This window comes from Gorilla gorilla, chromosome 10 (genome assembly GCF_029281585.2).
Source record: "Gorilla gorilla gorilla isolate KB3781 chromosome 10, NHGRI_mGorGor1-v2.1_pri, whole genome shotgun sequence".
Lineage (NCBI taxonomy): Eukaryota > Metazoa > Chordata > Mammalia > Primates > Hominidae > Gorilla > Gorilla gorilla.
This window is the reverse complement of record NC_073234.2, coordinates 52,513,471-52,530,387: the sequence shown is the minus strand read 5'-3', so window position 1 is coordinate 52,530,387 and position 16,917 is coordinate 52,513,471. Positions and strand designations below refer to the sequence as shown.

Sequence of the window (16,917 nt, the reverse complement as noted above, 5' to 3'; positions counted from 1 at the left end):
AATGCAAAAGCCCTAAGGCAATAGCAAGCTCACGGTGCTTAAGAAACAGAAAGTCAGTGAGGCTGAAGCCCATGTGTTGAAGGAAGAAAGTATAAGATGAGGTCAGAAAGGGAGGCATGCCCTAGCTAGTGGAGAAGCTCTTAGGCCAGGGAAAGGAGTTTGGATTTCATTGAAAGTGTAATGAGAAGCCTTTGGAAGGTGTTAAGCTCAGAAGTGGCACGATCTGATTTATGGTTTTAAAGGATCATGGTAGCTGCTGAGTGGAGAATAAATTGTGGGATCAAGGGATGCAAGGGAAACCACTTAGAAAGCTATTATAGTGGTCCAGGTGGAAACAGTGGCTTGGACAAGGATGGTGATAGAGGGCGGGGCTGTTGAGAAGTGGAAGGACTCAGGAAATGTTTTGGAGTTGGAGTACCCTAATGACCTGCCTTGGCTCTCTCTGCATGATTTATGCATATCAAATAATTATCAACAATCAACAAATATTTATTGAGTTCCTACCACGTCCCAGGCACTGTGCTACGCACTGGAAGTTACAGCCCAGAGGAGAAGGCCCACTCCACCTCCTTCTGCCCTACTGCCATAGGAGCTCTAGTTTGAGGAAGCTACTGCCCATCCCAACCCCACCCCATTTGCAGGGCGAGAGGCACACCCATTACCCCACCCTACCCACCCCTGCACTCTATTCCAATGCCGATCTGGAATTGATGGGGTGGGGGCAGTATTTACAGTTGGAGAATTGATGCCATAAAAAGAAGAGTCCAAAGTCCTCTTAAAGGTCTCAGAGCAAAGACCAGGAGAGCCCAAAGCTTCCAGAGTGGAGAGGGAGTACAGCTAGGGCCATGAGGATGAGGCAACTCTTGGTGCCCACACCACTGCTAGTCCTTCTCTGGGTTTCCAGAGCCCAGACTTCCTCAGTCTTCACTATCCCATTCCGCCAGCACCTATTCCCTCGTCCCCACCTTAGTAAATGTCTGGGTCTTGTATGCCCTCTGGTGGCACAATCTTGGCACTGCAGCCCATAGTTAGTCCCCACCTTTTCACTACTCAATCTATAGTCTTCTCTGGCTCACGGCTCCTAGGGGCAGTATGGGAAATTCTGGAAATCAGGGAAGGGCTGGAACACTGGTCTCTGGGTGTTGGAGGGATGAGCGCACCCTCCATGTAGTTTTATACGCAATGCCAGATTCGTCTTTTATGAGTTGAATTAACCATGTTTGAGCACCTACTGTGAACTGATCCCAGTCACCAACACACTGACTCAAGCTCAGATGACTGGCCACTCCTACCAAAAGCTTAGAGTCTGGAGCTGGGGGGTGTGAAGAAGCAAGAGCGGTTTAGAATTCATTCTGCTTTCAGCAGCAGTGTCAGAAGCCCGAACTTGACCCTCCTAGCATTCCTGCTGCCTAATTTCTCTTTGTCCCTGCCTGTTTTTTACGCCTTATACTCTTGCCTTTCTATCAGTTCTGTGAGCAAGTTATTCACTATCCTTCCAACAAATGTCATTTCTGCTCACATTAGTTGGAGTCTGTTTCTGTTTTTACAATCAAGATGACTGGTATGTTGGGCAATTCATCAAGCCTTTCTGGGCCTTAGTTTCCCCCTTAGTAAAAAAGGGAGGATAGCAATGACTTCCATGCGCAAGGCCATTTTTATTAAACAAGTGTATTAGTTCTCTATTGCTGCGTAACAAATTACCACACATTTAGCAGCTTAAAGCAACACACGTTTACTGTTTCATAGTTTCTGCCTATCAGGAGACTGAGCATAGCTCAGTGGGGTCCTCTACTTCAAGGTCTCACAAAGCTACAAGCAAGATGTTAGCTGAGGCTTCAGTCTCATCTATGGTTGGAATAAGGAAGGATCCAATTCCAAGCTCATGTGGTCGTTGACAGGATTCAGTTCCATATGGGCTGGGCTGCTGGACTGAGGGCCTCAGGCACCTTTCCCTTAGGCCTCTGCCACATGGCAGCATGTCTTCATCCAAGCCAGCAAGAAGAGAGTCCGCTAGCAAACAGAAGTCAATGGTCTCTTATAGCCTCATTATAGAAGTGCCGTCCATCACTTTCTGATGGATCAGAAGTAAGTCTCTAGGCCAGCCCACAGTCAAGGGGAGGGGATTACTCAAGGGCATGAATACCAAGAGGTGGGGATCATTTGTGGCCATCTCAGGTTTGCCTGCCACAATGTGGTAGCTGTTAGTCATCTTTCAAGGACTCCTCAAAATGCCACTTCCTTCTGGAGGGCTTTTTAAATTCTTCCCCCACCCAAACCCATCAAAGTTAACCCCTCTTACAAATGATGAAACTTGAAAGTGTGCTGGATATTAGATGGAATTATGTTTAATTGTGTTAGGGAAGGGTAATGGGTTTTTTTTATTTTTTTATTTTTTTTTGAGACGGAGTCTCGCACTGTTGCCCAGCTGGAGTTCAGTGGCACGATCTCAGTTCACTGCAACCTCCATCTCCCGGGTTCAAGTGACTCTCCTGCCTCGGCCTCCTGAGTAGCTGGGATTACAGGCGCGTGCCACCAAGACCGGCTAATTTTTGTATTTTTAGTAGAGACAGGGTTTCACCATGTTGGTCAGGCTGGTGTTGAATTCCTGACCGCATGATCCGCCCGCCTCGGCCTCCCAAAGTGCTGGGATTACAGGCGTGAGCCACCGCGCCCGGCCGGGTAATGTTATTTTGACACTAAGAAATTCCCCCTAATTTTAACATTTATTTATTTATTTAAATTGACAAATAAAAATTATATATACGTAAATTGTGTACAACATGTTTTGAAATATGTATACATTGTGAAATGGCTAAATCAAGCTAATTAACATATGCATCACTTCACATGCTTATCTTTTTTTTTGGTGGTGAGAACACCTAAAATCTACTCTTTTAGCAATTTCAAGTATAAGATGCATTGCTATTAACTCTATTCACCACGTTGTGCAATAGATCTCTTGAACTTATTCCTCTCGTCTAACAGATTTTGTATCCTTTGGCCAACTTCATTTCGGCCCAATCCTCCCACTCCCCAGCCTCCGGTAACCGCCATTCTACTTTTTCTACAAGTTCAACTTTCTAAGATTCCACATATAAATGAGATCATGGCCAGATGCAATAGCTCATGCCTGTAATCTCAGCACTTTGGGAGGCTGAGGCGGGCGGATCATGAGGTCAGGAGTTCAAGACCAGCCTGGCCAACACAGTGAAACCCCGTCTCTACTAAAAATACAAAAATTAGCCGGGTGTGGTGGCATGCACCTGTAGTACCAGCTGCTTGGGTGGCTGAGGCAGGAGAATCATTTGAACCCAGGAGGTGGAGGTTGCAGTGAGCCAAGACCACACCATTGCACTCCAGCCTGGGCGACAGAGAGATTCCGTCTCAAAAAAAAAAAAAGAGATCACGTGGCATTTGTCTTTCTGTGCTGGGCTCATTTCACTTAGCATAATATCCTCCAGGTTCATCCATGTTGCCATAAATTGCAAAATTTCATTCTCTTTTTTTATGGCTGAATATTATTACATAATATATATACTGTATACTGCATTTTCTTTATCCATTTTTCTGTTGATGGACACTCAGGGTGATTCCATATCTTGGCTATTGTGTGTGTTCTTTTTTGTTTTTTTTGTTTTTTTTTCTGAGACGGAGTCTCGCTCTGTCGCCCAGGCTGCAGTGCAGTGGCACAACCTTGGCTCACTGCAACCTCTGCCTCCTGGGTTCAAGCAATTCTCCTGCCTCAGGCTCGTGAGTAGCTAGGCGCTCGCCACCACGCCAAGCTAATTTTTGTATTTTTAGTAGAGACAAGGTTTCACCATATTGGTCAAGCTGGTCTTGAACTCCTGGCCTTGTGATCTGCCTGCCTTGGCCTCCCAAAGTGTTGGGATTACAGGCATGAGCCACTGCCTGGCTTTTTTTTTTTTTTTTTTTTTTTAATAAGGACAGATCTTGCTTTGTTGCCCAGGCTGGAGGGCAGTGGCTATTCACAGGCATGATCATAGTGCCCTGCAGCTTCCAACTCCTGGACTCAAGCAATCCTCCTGCCTCAGCTTTCCAGAGTAGCTGGGACTATAGATGTGAGCCACTGTGCCTAGTTACTATATCTTGGCTATTGTGAATAAAGCTGCAATAAATACGGGAGTGCAGATATCTCTTCAACATACTGGTTTTATTTCTTCAGATATATACCCAATAGTGGGATTGCCAGATCATATGGTGGTTGAAATATGTTCTTTCTAAGTGATACTACTGAAGTATTTCTTGGTGGACTATCATGATGCCCACACTTTTCTTTAAGATATTTTACTCAAAAAAGAAAAAAAAAAAGGCTAGGCATGGTGGCTCACACCTGTAATCCCAGCACTTTGGGAGGCCAAGGTGGGTGGATGGCTTGAGGGCAGGAGTTCAAGACCAGCCTGGCCAACATGTCGAAACTCCGTCTCTACTAAAAATACAAAAATTAGCTGGGTGTGGTGGTGCACACCTGTAACCCCAGCTACTCAGGAGGCTGAGGCACGAGAATCGCTTGAACCCAGGAGACGGAAGATGTAGTGAGCCGAGATCACGCCACTGCACTCCAGACTGGGCAACAGTGCAAGACTCCATCTCAAAAGAAAAAAAAAAAAAGATATTTTAGAGTAGTAAGGAGAGGGTCATAGGGACATCCTCCCTTTTACTCCCAGTCTCCTTGGCTAAATAGTTGCCATGGAAAAAGTAGATTTTGCTCTTTCCAGAAGTGGTCCAGGAAGCCAGCTCTGTATATGTGTGTAAGAGGTGAGAGAGACTGAAAAGATTAACAATATCAAACTTCCTCATCTCACAAGCCTCAAAGGGCCTGTATGTGAGTGCAGATAACTGAAATCGGTTATCTCCCTGATCCTTGCCGGCATATCACACAAATGTTTGGGAGTAACACTGGGGACAAGGGTCGTCTCCCCCCCACCCCGCCCCCCCACTGGAAGTTTTATTTCTTTAGGATTCTATCCCAACCAGTCGCTTAAAAATCAAGTAACACAGACCTGAGGGGTAGGAGCTGGGGACTGCACCTCCCTGCTACTCATGGAGGACAGCAGTGCGAACGAGGGAGGGGCAGGAGAGGTGGCTGAAGCAAGGCAGCAGCAGAGGTAACGGGGCCATGACCTCAGAGAACCAGCTCCGTCCTCTCCCAGACCCTGGCTGGAGCCCCTATGGCTTGGGGTGGGGAGTGGGAGTACCCACTCCAGGCCCTCCCCTCCCTTCCTCAGACAGCCTCCTTGAGGGCTCAAGCCATTTCTTCTGGCAGGAGACTGAGGCACACGGAGAGGAGGAAGTGGAAGAGGAGGATGCAGGAGAGGCAGGGTGGTGGCTTGAATGAAGGCAGAGGTGACAGGCGTGGGCAAGGCCACTCCATCCCACCCACCCCGGAGAGGGGCAAGGAAGCCACACCATCAGGCAGCATGTCGGGTATGGGGGAACAAGGCAGGGTTTAAGGCTGAGCAGCCCAGGGCAGGCAGGGCCTCGGGCCTCAGTCAAAGCCATGCCAGTCGCTGTGCTCCGAGTGGTATTCCAGCTTGGCACCCACACATTTGACACCGTCCAGCAGCATGCACGTGCCATGGCGTCAGCCCATGATGCAGGCTTGCACCTCCCACGCACGCAGGTGCTGGTGCCACCTTCCCAGACTAGTAGCATCCCCTCTTTGAGGACCCCTTCTTTGTGCGCCTAGTACTCGCACTTGACAATATAACCTTCAGGGAAGGGTAGGACGCTGAGAAGCTTCAGGTGCAGGCTGGGGACAAGTGCCTGGCGGACGTCCTTGCTCAGCCTGTGCACTGGGGCGGAGCAAAGGTAATCTCATACCTGTGCAGGATCTTCAGGAACCTTGACCAGAAAGCTGCTGTCCCTCTCCTGGATGACCATGACCACCGAGTCCTGCAACTTCTCATCAAAGTGGACGTGGCTTTGGGAGCCCTCTGCATTGTGGCCTGTCACAAAGTGGATACTCCGGAATCTGGGCTTGCTGCCCTTGTTGGCTGCAGCCATGGACCCCCTCCCTGCCACGCAGCTTCCGCAGGACCAAGCCACTCATGCCCAGCAGCCTCCCATGCTCCGGGGACAACAGCAGGAGCCTTGCAGGATGCAGCCCGGGGCGGACAGGGCAGGGACGACCGCTGAGGCGGCGGCAGGGTCTCAACGCTGAGCACAAGGAAGGGAGCAAGGCTCCTCTTTTAATCTGGTTTTCAGTCAGTTGGAACTCAGTCCTTAGTTTAGGACTGGAGCTTGGGAAAAGAGAAGCGAAGAAGAGGAAGATTTTCAATTACTACTGGGCTTGCTTCAGACTGGATCCAAGGCTCACTGCCTTTGCAGCAAGGAGCAGGAATTGCCTAGTCACGTCATGCAGTCATGTCCCCAGGAAAAACTATGAACAATCACAGCTTTTCCTTTCTGGGCCTCTCCTCTTTGTTTTGTTTGTTTGTGTTTGTTTGTTTGTTTAGAGACAGGGTATCATCGCTGTTGCCCAGGCTGGAGTGCAGAGGTGCCTCGAGCTCCTGGGCTCCAGCGATCTTCTCCTCTCAGCTTCCCAATTAGCTGGAACTACAGGCAAGTGCCACCATGCCTAGCTTTTTTTTTTTTTTTTTTTTTTGAGATGGAGTTTCCCTCTTGTTGCCCAGGCTGGAATGCAATGGCGCGATCTCGGCTCAATGCAACTTCCGCCTCCTGGGTTCAAGCGAGTCTCCTGCCTTAGCCTCCCGAGTAGCTGGGATTACAGGCGCTTGCCACCACGCCCCGCTAATTTTTGTATTTTTAGTAGAGACGGTGTTTCTCCATGTTGGTCAGGCTGGTCTCGAACTCCCTACCTGAGGTGATCCGCCTGCCTTGGCCTCCCAAAGTGCTGGAATTACAAGCGTGAGCCACTGTGCCCAGCCACTTGGCTAATTTTTATTTATTTATTTATTTTGAGATGGACTCTCGCTCTTGTCGCCCAGGCAGGAGTGCAGTGGCACGATCTCGGCTCACTACAACGTCTGCCTCCCGGGTTCAAGCGATTCTCGTTACTCGGCCTCCCAAGTAGCTGTGATTACAGGTGCCCTCAACCACGCCCGGCTAATATTTGTATTTTTAGTAGAGAGGGGGTTTCCCTATGTTGGCCAGGCTGGTCTCAAACTCCCTACCTCAGGTGATCCACCTGCCTTGGCCTCCCAAATGCTGGGATTACAGGCATGAGCCACCGTGCCCGGCCTATTTTTTATTTTTGAGACGGAGTCTCGCTCTGTCGCCCAGGCTGGAGTGCAGTGGCGCGATCTCGGCTCACTGCAAGCTCCGCCTCCCAGGTTCTCACCATTCTCCTGCCTCAGCCTCCTGAGTAGCTGGGACTACAGGCGCCTCCTGTCACGCCTGGCTAATTCGTGTGTGTGTGTGTGTGTGTGTGTGTGTGTGTGTATTTTAGTAGAGACGGGGTTTCACCATGTTAGCCAGGATGGTCTCGGTCTCCTGACCTCGTGATCCACCCGCCTCAGCCTCCCAAAGTGATGGGATTACAGGCATGAGCCACCATGCCCAGCCCGCCTGGCTAATTTTTAAAATTTTTTTGTGGAGACAGAGTTTTGCTCTGTTGCCTAGGCTAGTCTCAAACCCTGAGCTCAAGCAATCCTCCCACCTCAGCCTTCCAAAGTGATGGGATTACAGGTATGAGCCACCACATCTGCCTCTGCTCTTTGTTATCCTCATTTCTTTCCTTCTTTCTAAGATAACATCCTCCCTGGAGCCCCCCCGCCCGGCCAGCCGCCCCGTCCGGGAGGGAGGTGAGGGGGTCAGCCCCCCGCCCGGCCAGCCGCCCCGTCCGGGAGGGAGGTGGGGGGGTCAGCCCCCCGCCCGGCCAGCCGCCCAGTCCAGGAGGGAGGTGGGGGGGGGTCAGCCCCCTGCCCGGCCAGCCGCCCCGTCCGGGAGGTGTACCCAGCAGCTCATTGAGAACAGGCCATGATGACAATGGCGGTTTTGTGGAATAGAAAGGGGGGAAAGGTGGGGAAAAGATTGAGAAATCGGATGGTTGCCGTGTCTGTGTAGAAAGAGGTAGACATGGGAGACTTTTCATTTTGTTCTGTACTAAGAAAAAATTCTTCTGCCTTGGGATCCTGTTGATCTGTGACCCTACCCCCAACCCTGTGCTCTCTGAAACATGTGCTGTATCCACTCAGGGTTGAATGGATTAAGGGCGGTGCAAGATGTGCTTTGTTAAACAGATGCTTGAAGGCAGCATGCTCGTTAAGAGCCATCACCACTCCCTAATCTCAAGTACCCAGGAACACAAACACTGCGGAAGGCCGCAGGGCCCTCTGCCTAGGAAAACCAGAGAACTTTGTTCACTTGTTTATCTGCTGACCTTCCCTCCACTATTGTCCTGTAACCCTGCCAAATCCCCCTCTGCGAGAAACACCCAAGAATGATCAATAAAAAATAAAAAATTAAAAAAAAAAAAATCCTCCGTGATTAAGAAAAATACCACCGGCCCAGCACGGTGGCTCATGCCTGTAATCTCAACACCTTGGGAGGCCAAGGTGAGTGGATCAGCTGAGGTCAGGAGTTGAAAACCAGGCTGACAAACATGGCGAAACCCCATCTCTACTAAAAATACGAAAATTAGCTGGGCGTGGTAGCATGCACCTGTAATCCCAGCTACTCAGGAGGCTAAGGCAGGAGAATCGCTTGAATCTGGGAAGCAGAGGTTGCAGTAAGCCGAGATCATGCCATTGCACTCCAGCCTGGGCAACAGAGCAAGACTCCGTCTCAAAAATAAGAAAAATGCCACAGACACTGCCTTAACCAAGTGATCGAATTTAAGAGTGCCAAAAATGGGACAAACCGATATCATATGCCCCCAGTGTGAGGCACTGGGAAGGACACAACATCACCTACGTAGTATTCTTTTTAAGATGGGAGTCCTGCCCTGTCACCAGAGCTGGAGTGCAGTGGCGCGATCATAGCTCACTGCAACCTTCACCTCCCAAGTTCAAGCAATTCTCCTTCCTCGGCCTCCCAAGTAGCTGAGATTATAGGTGTGCACCACCACACCTGGCTAATTTTTTGTATTTTTAGTAGAGACTGGGTTTCACCATGTTGGTCAGGCTGGTCTTGAACTCCTGACCTCGGGTGATCTGCCCACCTCAGCCTTCCAAAGTTCTTTTTTTTTTTTTTTTTTTTTTTTTTTTTTTTTTTTTTTGAGACGGAGTCTCGCTCTGTCGCCCAGGCTGGAGTGCAGTGGCGCGATCTCGGCTCACTGCAAGCTCCGCCTCCTGGGTTCACGCCATTCTCCTGCCTCAGCCTCCCGAGTAGCTGGAACTACAGGCGCCCGCCACAACGCCCGGCTAATTTTTAGTATTTTTAGTAGAGACGGGGTTTCACCGTGTTAGCCAGGATGGTCTCGATCTCCTGACCTCGTGATCCACCCGCCTCGGCCTCCCAAAGTGCTGGGATTACAGGCGTGAGCCACCTCACCCGACCACCTATGTGGTATTCTTACCAAGAATGTTTAACCTGAATTGAGGAAACCAATTGAGGGACACCTCTAAGACAATTAGCCTGCATTCTTCAAAAATATCAAAGTTATGCAAGAAAAAAATTGGGAAACTTTAATAAGACTAGAGAGACACAATTAAATACAACACATGATGCTTTATCAGAGCCCAGATTTTTTTAAAAAACTATAAGGACATTATTGGGACACTTGGGGAAATGTAGGTTAGATAATGGTATATCACTGTTAGATTTCCTGAGTGTGATAATTATCTTGTGGTTATGTAGAAATGCCCCTGTTCTTGGTAAATACCGAATTAAGTCTTTAGGAAGGAAGTTAATGTCTGCAACTAACTCTCACATAGTTCAGGAAAAACACACACCTACATAGTGATAAAGCAAATGTGGGATAATGTTAACAACCAGTGAATCTAAGTGAAAGGTTTATGTGTTCATTGTATTATTCTTGCAATTTTTCTGTAGGTTTTAAAATGTTCATGGGTAGGCACCATGTAATCCCAGCACTTTGGGAGGTTGAGGCGGGCAGATCGCTTGAGCTCAGGAGTTCCAAACCAGCCTGGGAAATAAGGCGAGACTCCATCTCTTTCTTAAAAAAATTAAAAATTAAAAAAAATGTTCAAGGCCGGGCATGGTGGCTCACGCCTTTAATCCCAGCACTTTGGGAGGCCAAGGCAGGCAGATTACTTGAGGTCAGGAGTTCGAAACCAGCCTGGCCAACATGGTGAAACACTATCTCTACCAAAAATACAAAAATTAACTGAGTATGGTGGCACATGCCCATAGTCCCAGCTACTCAGGAGGCTGAGGCAGGAGAACCGCTTGAACCCAGGAAGCGGAGGTTGCAGTGAGCTGAGATCACGCCACTGCACTCCAGCTTGGGCAACAGAGTGAAACACTGTCTCAAAAAAAAAAAATCTTTTTAATTAATTAACTACATTTAAAAAATGTTCAAGATAAAAAGTTAGGGAGATGCCAAGCGTTCACAGTTTTTATGCCAGCAGGAAAGTACTCCAAATGAGGAAATTAACAGTGTACTGTGATTCCTCTGTATTTCATATTTCCCATGGAGGTAGGCATAGGGGGAAGAGTGAGTATCTACCTAATAGGCACTCTGAGTGTTAAGTGCCAGCAAAGCAGGGGCACTGAGGAATATTTATTTAGAAATAATGTGATACTTGACATTTTCCCCAAAATGTCAAATTTGTCATGGAAATTTTCAGAACATTTTTAGCATTCTTAAATTTTTTTTTACAGTTGAATTGTTTGTTGAATTAAGTTGTTTTCAACTGCATGGGGATCATCGTAGTCTCTTGAGTTCTTAGTGCATCTACAAGTCTTTAGCCAGGCATGGTGACACACACCTGTAGTCCCAGCTACTCAGGAGGCTGAGGCAGGAGGATCGCCTGACTTCAGGAGTTTGAGGCTGCAGTTAGCTATGATTGCACCACTGTACTCCAGCCAGAGTAACAGAGTGAGACCCTGCCTCAAAATAAATGTTTTTAAAAATAAATAAAAGTCTTAATGTATCCCCATACCCATCCTGGCAAACAGGCTGGGAGCTGGGAGGCAGGGAAACTAGGAGACTGGAAAATTGTGAAAAGCCCTTTGGAATTGGGCAGCAGTTATCTAGGAGGCAAGACACACAAAGGACCCGAGTCTGAGAGTCCAGGGAGTGAGAATGGAAACTTTACACTTCAGACAACGCTGAGCTGTTTTAGAGTTCATGTATTTTCATTGTTTATTTTCTTTTTGTGTTTCCTTAGTATTAGGTAAAGTTTTTTGCTCACTCATTTAAAGTGAGCCTCTCTTGGTATGTCGAGAAGGACCAAGACAAGAGGACTATGCCCACTTTGGGGCAGAATTCTAAGGGGAAAAGAGAGCCTTCTGAGCTGCCCCCTTGACCAAGTGTGTTTTACAGAAAAGCCATTTGCCCCCTCCTCTCCTCTCTGGTTGTCACTCCTCCTGCTGTCTCCCTTCTCTGGGCTCTATTCCCACCCGACCCGTCAGACACACCTTTCTTCCTTCCCAGTGTGGTGTAATGAACAGATCAGTCTAGGCTGTCAAGTCAAGGAGACCTGGATTCCAACCAATTGGAATGTGACAAGGACAAACTTCAAAACTTATTTTTTTTTTTTTTTAGGTGGAGTCTTGCTCTGTCGCCCAGGCTGCAGTGCAGTGGCACAATCTCGTCTCATTGCAACCTCTGCCTCCCAGGTTCAAGTGATTCTCCTGCCTCAGTCTCCTGAGTAACTGGAATCACTGGCGCCTGCCACCATGCCCGGCTCATTTTTGTATTTTTAGTAGAGACGGGGTTTCACCATGTTGGCCAGGCTGGTCTTGAACTCCTGACCTCAAGTGATCCGCCCACCTGAGCCTCCCAAAGTGCTGAGATTACAGGCACGAAGCACTGTGCCCAGCCAGAAACATTCTTCCTTTCAACAAACATTCATTAATGCTTACTAGGTGGCAGGCACAATTCTAGGCACTGGAAATAACAGTGATAAGTAAAGAAGACAGACAAAGTTCCTGCCCTCAGGCAACTTGCAGTCTCATCCAGAGAGGCAGCTAATAAACAAGCAGACAAAGGAATGAGATTATACAGCCTGAAAAGTGTGTCGCAGAATCTGGTTAACATACTGCGTGATGGCTGGGCGCGGTGGCTCATGCCTGTAATCCCAGCACTTTGGGAGGCCGAGGCGGGCAGATCACAAGGTCAGGAGATCGAGACTACGGTGAAACCCCGTCTCTACTAAAAATACAAAAAATTAGCCAGGCGTGGTGGTTGGCGCCTATAGTCCCAGCTACTCAGGAGACTGAGGCAGGAGAATGGCGTGAACCTGGGAGGCAGAGCTTGCAGTGAGCTGAGATTGTGCCACTGCACTCCAGCCTGGGTGACAGAGCAAGACTCTGTCTCAAAAAAACAAACAAACAAAAAAACACCATACTGCATGACTCCAACTATAGGACATTCTGAAAAACACAAAACACTGGAAACAGTAAAAACATCAATGGTTGCCAAGGGTTAAGTGTAGGGAGGGATGAAGAGGAAGAGCACAGAGGATTTTTAGGGCAGTGTGAAACTAATCTGTGTGATACTATAATGGTGGATACATGTCATTTAGACATTTATCCAAACCCACAGAATGTACAACACCAAGAGTGAACCCTAGTATAACTGTAGCACTTGCAGTTCAGTGGTAGAACTAGAACTCTCCCCTGCCTAGTGTAAATTGTGGACTTGTGACAGTGATGTGTCAATGTAGGTTCATTTTAACAAATTTACCACTCTGCTGCAGGATGTTAATAGGGGGTAGGCTGTGCATGTGTCAGGGCAGGAAGTATGTGGGAACTCTGGACTTTCTGCTCAATTTTGCTGTGAATTTAAAACTGCTAGGCCGGGCGTGGTGGCTCATGCCTGTAATCCCAGCACTTTGGGAGGCTGAGGCAGGCAGATCACAAGGTCAGGAGATCGAGACCATCCTGGCGAACACGGTGAAACCCCATCTCTACTAAAAAATATAAAAAATTAGCGGAGCATGGTGGCAGGCGCCTGTAGTCCCCGCTACTCAGGAGGCTGAGGCAGGAGAATGGCATGAACCCGGGAGGCGGAGCTTGCAGTGAGCCGAGATTGCGCCACTGCACTCCAGCCTAGGCGACAGAGCAAGACTGTCTCAAAAAAAAAGAGTCTATTTTTTAAAAACTGTGTTGCAGGAAATTAATGTGTGATAAAGGGTAACTGAAGGGGCCTACTTTAGGTAGGGTGAAAAAGGAAGCTCTCTTCAAGGCTGTTTTCTCATTGATAAAATGGAGGTAACAATATCTGCCTTCACAGAGTTGTTAAAGTTCAAATAACATATATATGAAAGGCCCTTTTAAATTGCTATGTATCTGGCCAGGTGCAGTGGCTTATGCCTGTAATCCCAGCACTTTGGAAGGCCGAGGCAGGTGGATCACTTGAGGTCAGGAGTTTGAGACCAGCCTGGCCAACATGGCAAAAACCCTGTCTGTACTAAAAATACAAAAATTAGCCAGATGTGGTGGTGTGTGCCTGTAATCCCAGCTACTTGGGAGACTGAGGCAGGAGAATCACTTGAACCCAGGAGGCTGCTGTGAGGCAAGATTGTGCCACTGCACTCTGGCCTAGACAACAGAGCAAGACTCTATCTCAAAAAAAATAATAAAAATAGGCTGGGCTCTGTGGCTCACGCATGGAGAAACCCCTTCACTACTATAACTACAAAATTAGCCTAGCATGGTGGCGCATGCCTGTAATCCCAGCTACTCAGGAGGCTGAGGCAGGAGAATCACTTGAACCTAGGCGGCGGAGGTTGCAGTGAGCCGAGATTGCGCCATTGCACTCCAGCCTGGGCAACAAGAGCGAAACTCCATCTCAAAAATAATAATAATAATATAAATAAAATGCTACGTATCTTCTCATGTGATAAAATATGGAATATTACCTATAATATACTGGTAGGCAGCTCTGAAATAGCTTCCAATGATCTCTGACTGCTGATATTCAGGCCCTTATGTAACTCCCACACTCTGGGCATGGGCTGGGTCTAGTGACTCAATTCTAAGAAATAAAATGCAGCAAAAGTGATCAGATGCCACTTGCAAAATTAGGTTACAAAAAGACTGTGACTTCTATGCGATCTCTCTCTCTCTTCCTTAAAAGTAGGCTGCTGGCCAGGCATGGTGGCTCATGCCTGTAATCCCAGCAGTTTGGGAGGCCAAGGAGGGCAGATCACAAGGTCAAGAGTTCGAGACCAGCCTGACCAACATGGTGAAACCCTGTCGCTACTAAAAATACAAAAATTAGCCAAGCATGGTGGCGCGCGCCTAATCCCAGCTACTCAGGAGGCTGAGGCAGGAGAATGGCTTCAACCCGGGAGGCGGAGGTTGCATTGAGCTGAGATTGCGCCATTGCACTCCAGCCTGGGCAACAAGAGTGAAACTCCATCTCAAAAAAAAAGACATTTTGGGGCCAACCAGGGAGATTTAAATATAGACTATGATTAGATTAAATGAAAATTGGCCGGGCACAGTGGCTCACGAATGTAATTCCAACACTTTGGGAGGCCGAGACAGGAGGATTGCTTGAGCCCAGGGGTTTGAGACCTGCCCAGGCAACATGGTAAAACCCCATCTCTACAAAACATAACAAATAAAAAAAACTAACCAGGCATTGTGGCACGTGCCTATAGTCCCTAGCTACTAGGGAGGCTTAGGTGGGAGGATCCACCTGTATTATGCGCCTCCCATGCATAATACAAAGGAATGAAATGCTAATCACTGTGGTATCTGGGTGTGGGGGACTTTCAGGGGAGGTCCCAGCATGCTGAGCCCATGGAAGGTCAGGGTGGACTAGAGTACCCGGCCCACGGGCTGTAATGGAAAAAAACCCAGGAGGTAGATTCTGAAGATCTGAGTCTGAATCCAGATCCGAGCGTTGACTAATTGGCCTTTGAGAAGTCATTTAATCTCAGAAGTGGAAGGGACCTAAGAGGTCTTTCCATGGGTTAGTCACAGGGCAGATGCCAAAACCTAGGCCACTGACCCTGTGCAGGTTCTTTCCACTACGTGCTGCTTCCCTGTTTATAATATTCTTACCCGCAATAACAACTAACTTTGGTACAGCAATTTACATCTCATGAAGCGCAAGTGTTCCTCTTGAGCTCTCACAGAACCTCTTGTTAAGCCACCATCGTTCTTTTCCAGTTTTAAAAGAACTTGGGAGGCCAAGGCAGACGGATCACAAGGTCAGGAGTTCGAGACCAGCTTGACCAACATGGTGAAACGCCGTCTCTACTTAAAATACAAAAAAATTAGCTGGGCGTGGTGGCACACGCCTGTAATCCCAGCTACTCAGGAGGCTGAGGCAGGAGAATTGCTTGAACCTGGGAGGCGGAGCTTGCAGTGGTGAGCCGAGATCACACTCCAGCCTGGGCAACAGAGTGAGACTCCTTCTCAAAAAAAAATAATAAATAAGAAATAAGAAAATAATAAGCAACAGGTTGTGGGGGCCAGGCATGGTGGCTCACACCTGTAATCCCAACACTTTGGGAGGCCGAGGCAGGCAGATCACCTGAGGTCAGGAGTTTGAGACAAGCCTGGCCAACATGATGAAACCCCATCTCTACTAAAAATATACAAAATTAGCCCGGTGTGGTGGCACACACCTGTAGTCCCAGCTACTCGGGAGGCTGAGGCAGGAGGATCCCTTGAACCCAGGAGGTGGAGGTTGTAGTGAGCCAAAATCACTCCACTGCACTCCGGCCTGGGAGACACAGTGAGACTCCAACTCAAAAAAAAAAAAAGAAAAGAAAAGAAACTGAGGCTAGTACAAAGGTAGCAAGCAATCTGAATTGATTGTTCAGAGTCAGATCAAACTCCTTGTTCTACTCTTCCCCCCTTCTCACTCTTGCAATTAACTAGTCTTAAAAAAATTTTTTTAAGTAAAAAATAAAAGTAAGAAACTGAGTTTCTGAGATAATAAATGGCTTGCCCACAACCAGCAAATGGCAGAATTAGGACTTGCCCTCTGGTCTTCAGGCTCTAAATCCTGCATTCTTTCCAAGGTACCAGATGAGGCCTGTCTAGGACCGTGACACTAACTGCACTCCTCACACCACACATGCAAGACCTTATTTGCAGGGAAGGGACAGAGGCCTCTCTGCACAGAGCATCCCTGAATGACCCTTACCGGTGCTGACTTCAGGTCATTCAAGGAAAAACCCAGACTCCTTCTGGCTCTGTGTTACCCCAGAAGCATATGAGAGTCCAGACTTCCAACCCTGGGAAACCACTCCAGTCAAAAGTCTTCCAGTCTCACTTCCCAACCTGGTTGCAACCAAGTGGTTGCCAGCTCCCTCTGTCCTATGACTACCCTCCTGATCCATGATGAGGGGCCACAAGTCTTTGCCAGCCCACCTCCCTCCACCCCAGGAGGCTTCTCTCCAAGGCCCACTTCCTCAACCTTATTCAGTCTCTGCCTCTCCCCAATACCCTCTTCCGAGGCCCCAAGACTCACACCCCCTTACAACAGTGAGAAGCACAGTAAGAGGCAATGGTGGGCCCAAGGGGCAGCAGCTGTGAACAGCTAGCACAACGCTGTCTTCAATAATTCATTCCCAGGGAGGTTGCAGGCACCATGCCCTCACCCTGAGCTACAGATGGCTACCACAGCTCAGATCCTTAAACTGAGAAGGGTGGGAGTCAAGGGTGGGGCAGAGGCTAGTGGGAGCAAGTAGAAAGGTACCAGCCTGCAGGCCAGACACTGGCACCTCTTTGTTAGAGAGGGGCTCTGATGCGGGCTCAGAGCAGGGATCCCATGAGATAAAGGAACACGCAAACTGCCATGAGCTAGAGGGGCAGAGAGGAAGAATCCAAACACATTGCCTC

General features: G+C 48.3%; 1 pseudogene; it reads right to left on the bottom strand.

Moving 5' to 3' along the window:
* Positions 1 to 5,422: 5,422 nt before the first annotated feature.
* On the bottom strand, positions 5,423 to 6,417 carry LOC101140976 (adipose-secreted signaling protein-like; annotated as a pseudogene).
* Between the last annotated feature and the right edge of the window lie 10,500 nt (positions 6,418 to 16,917).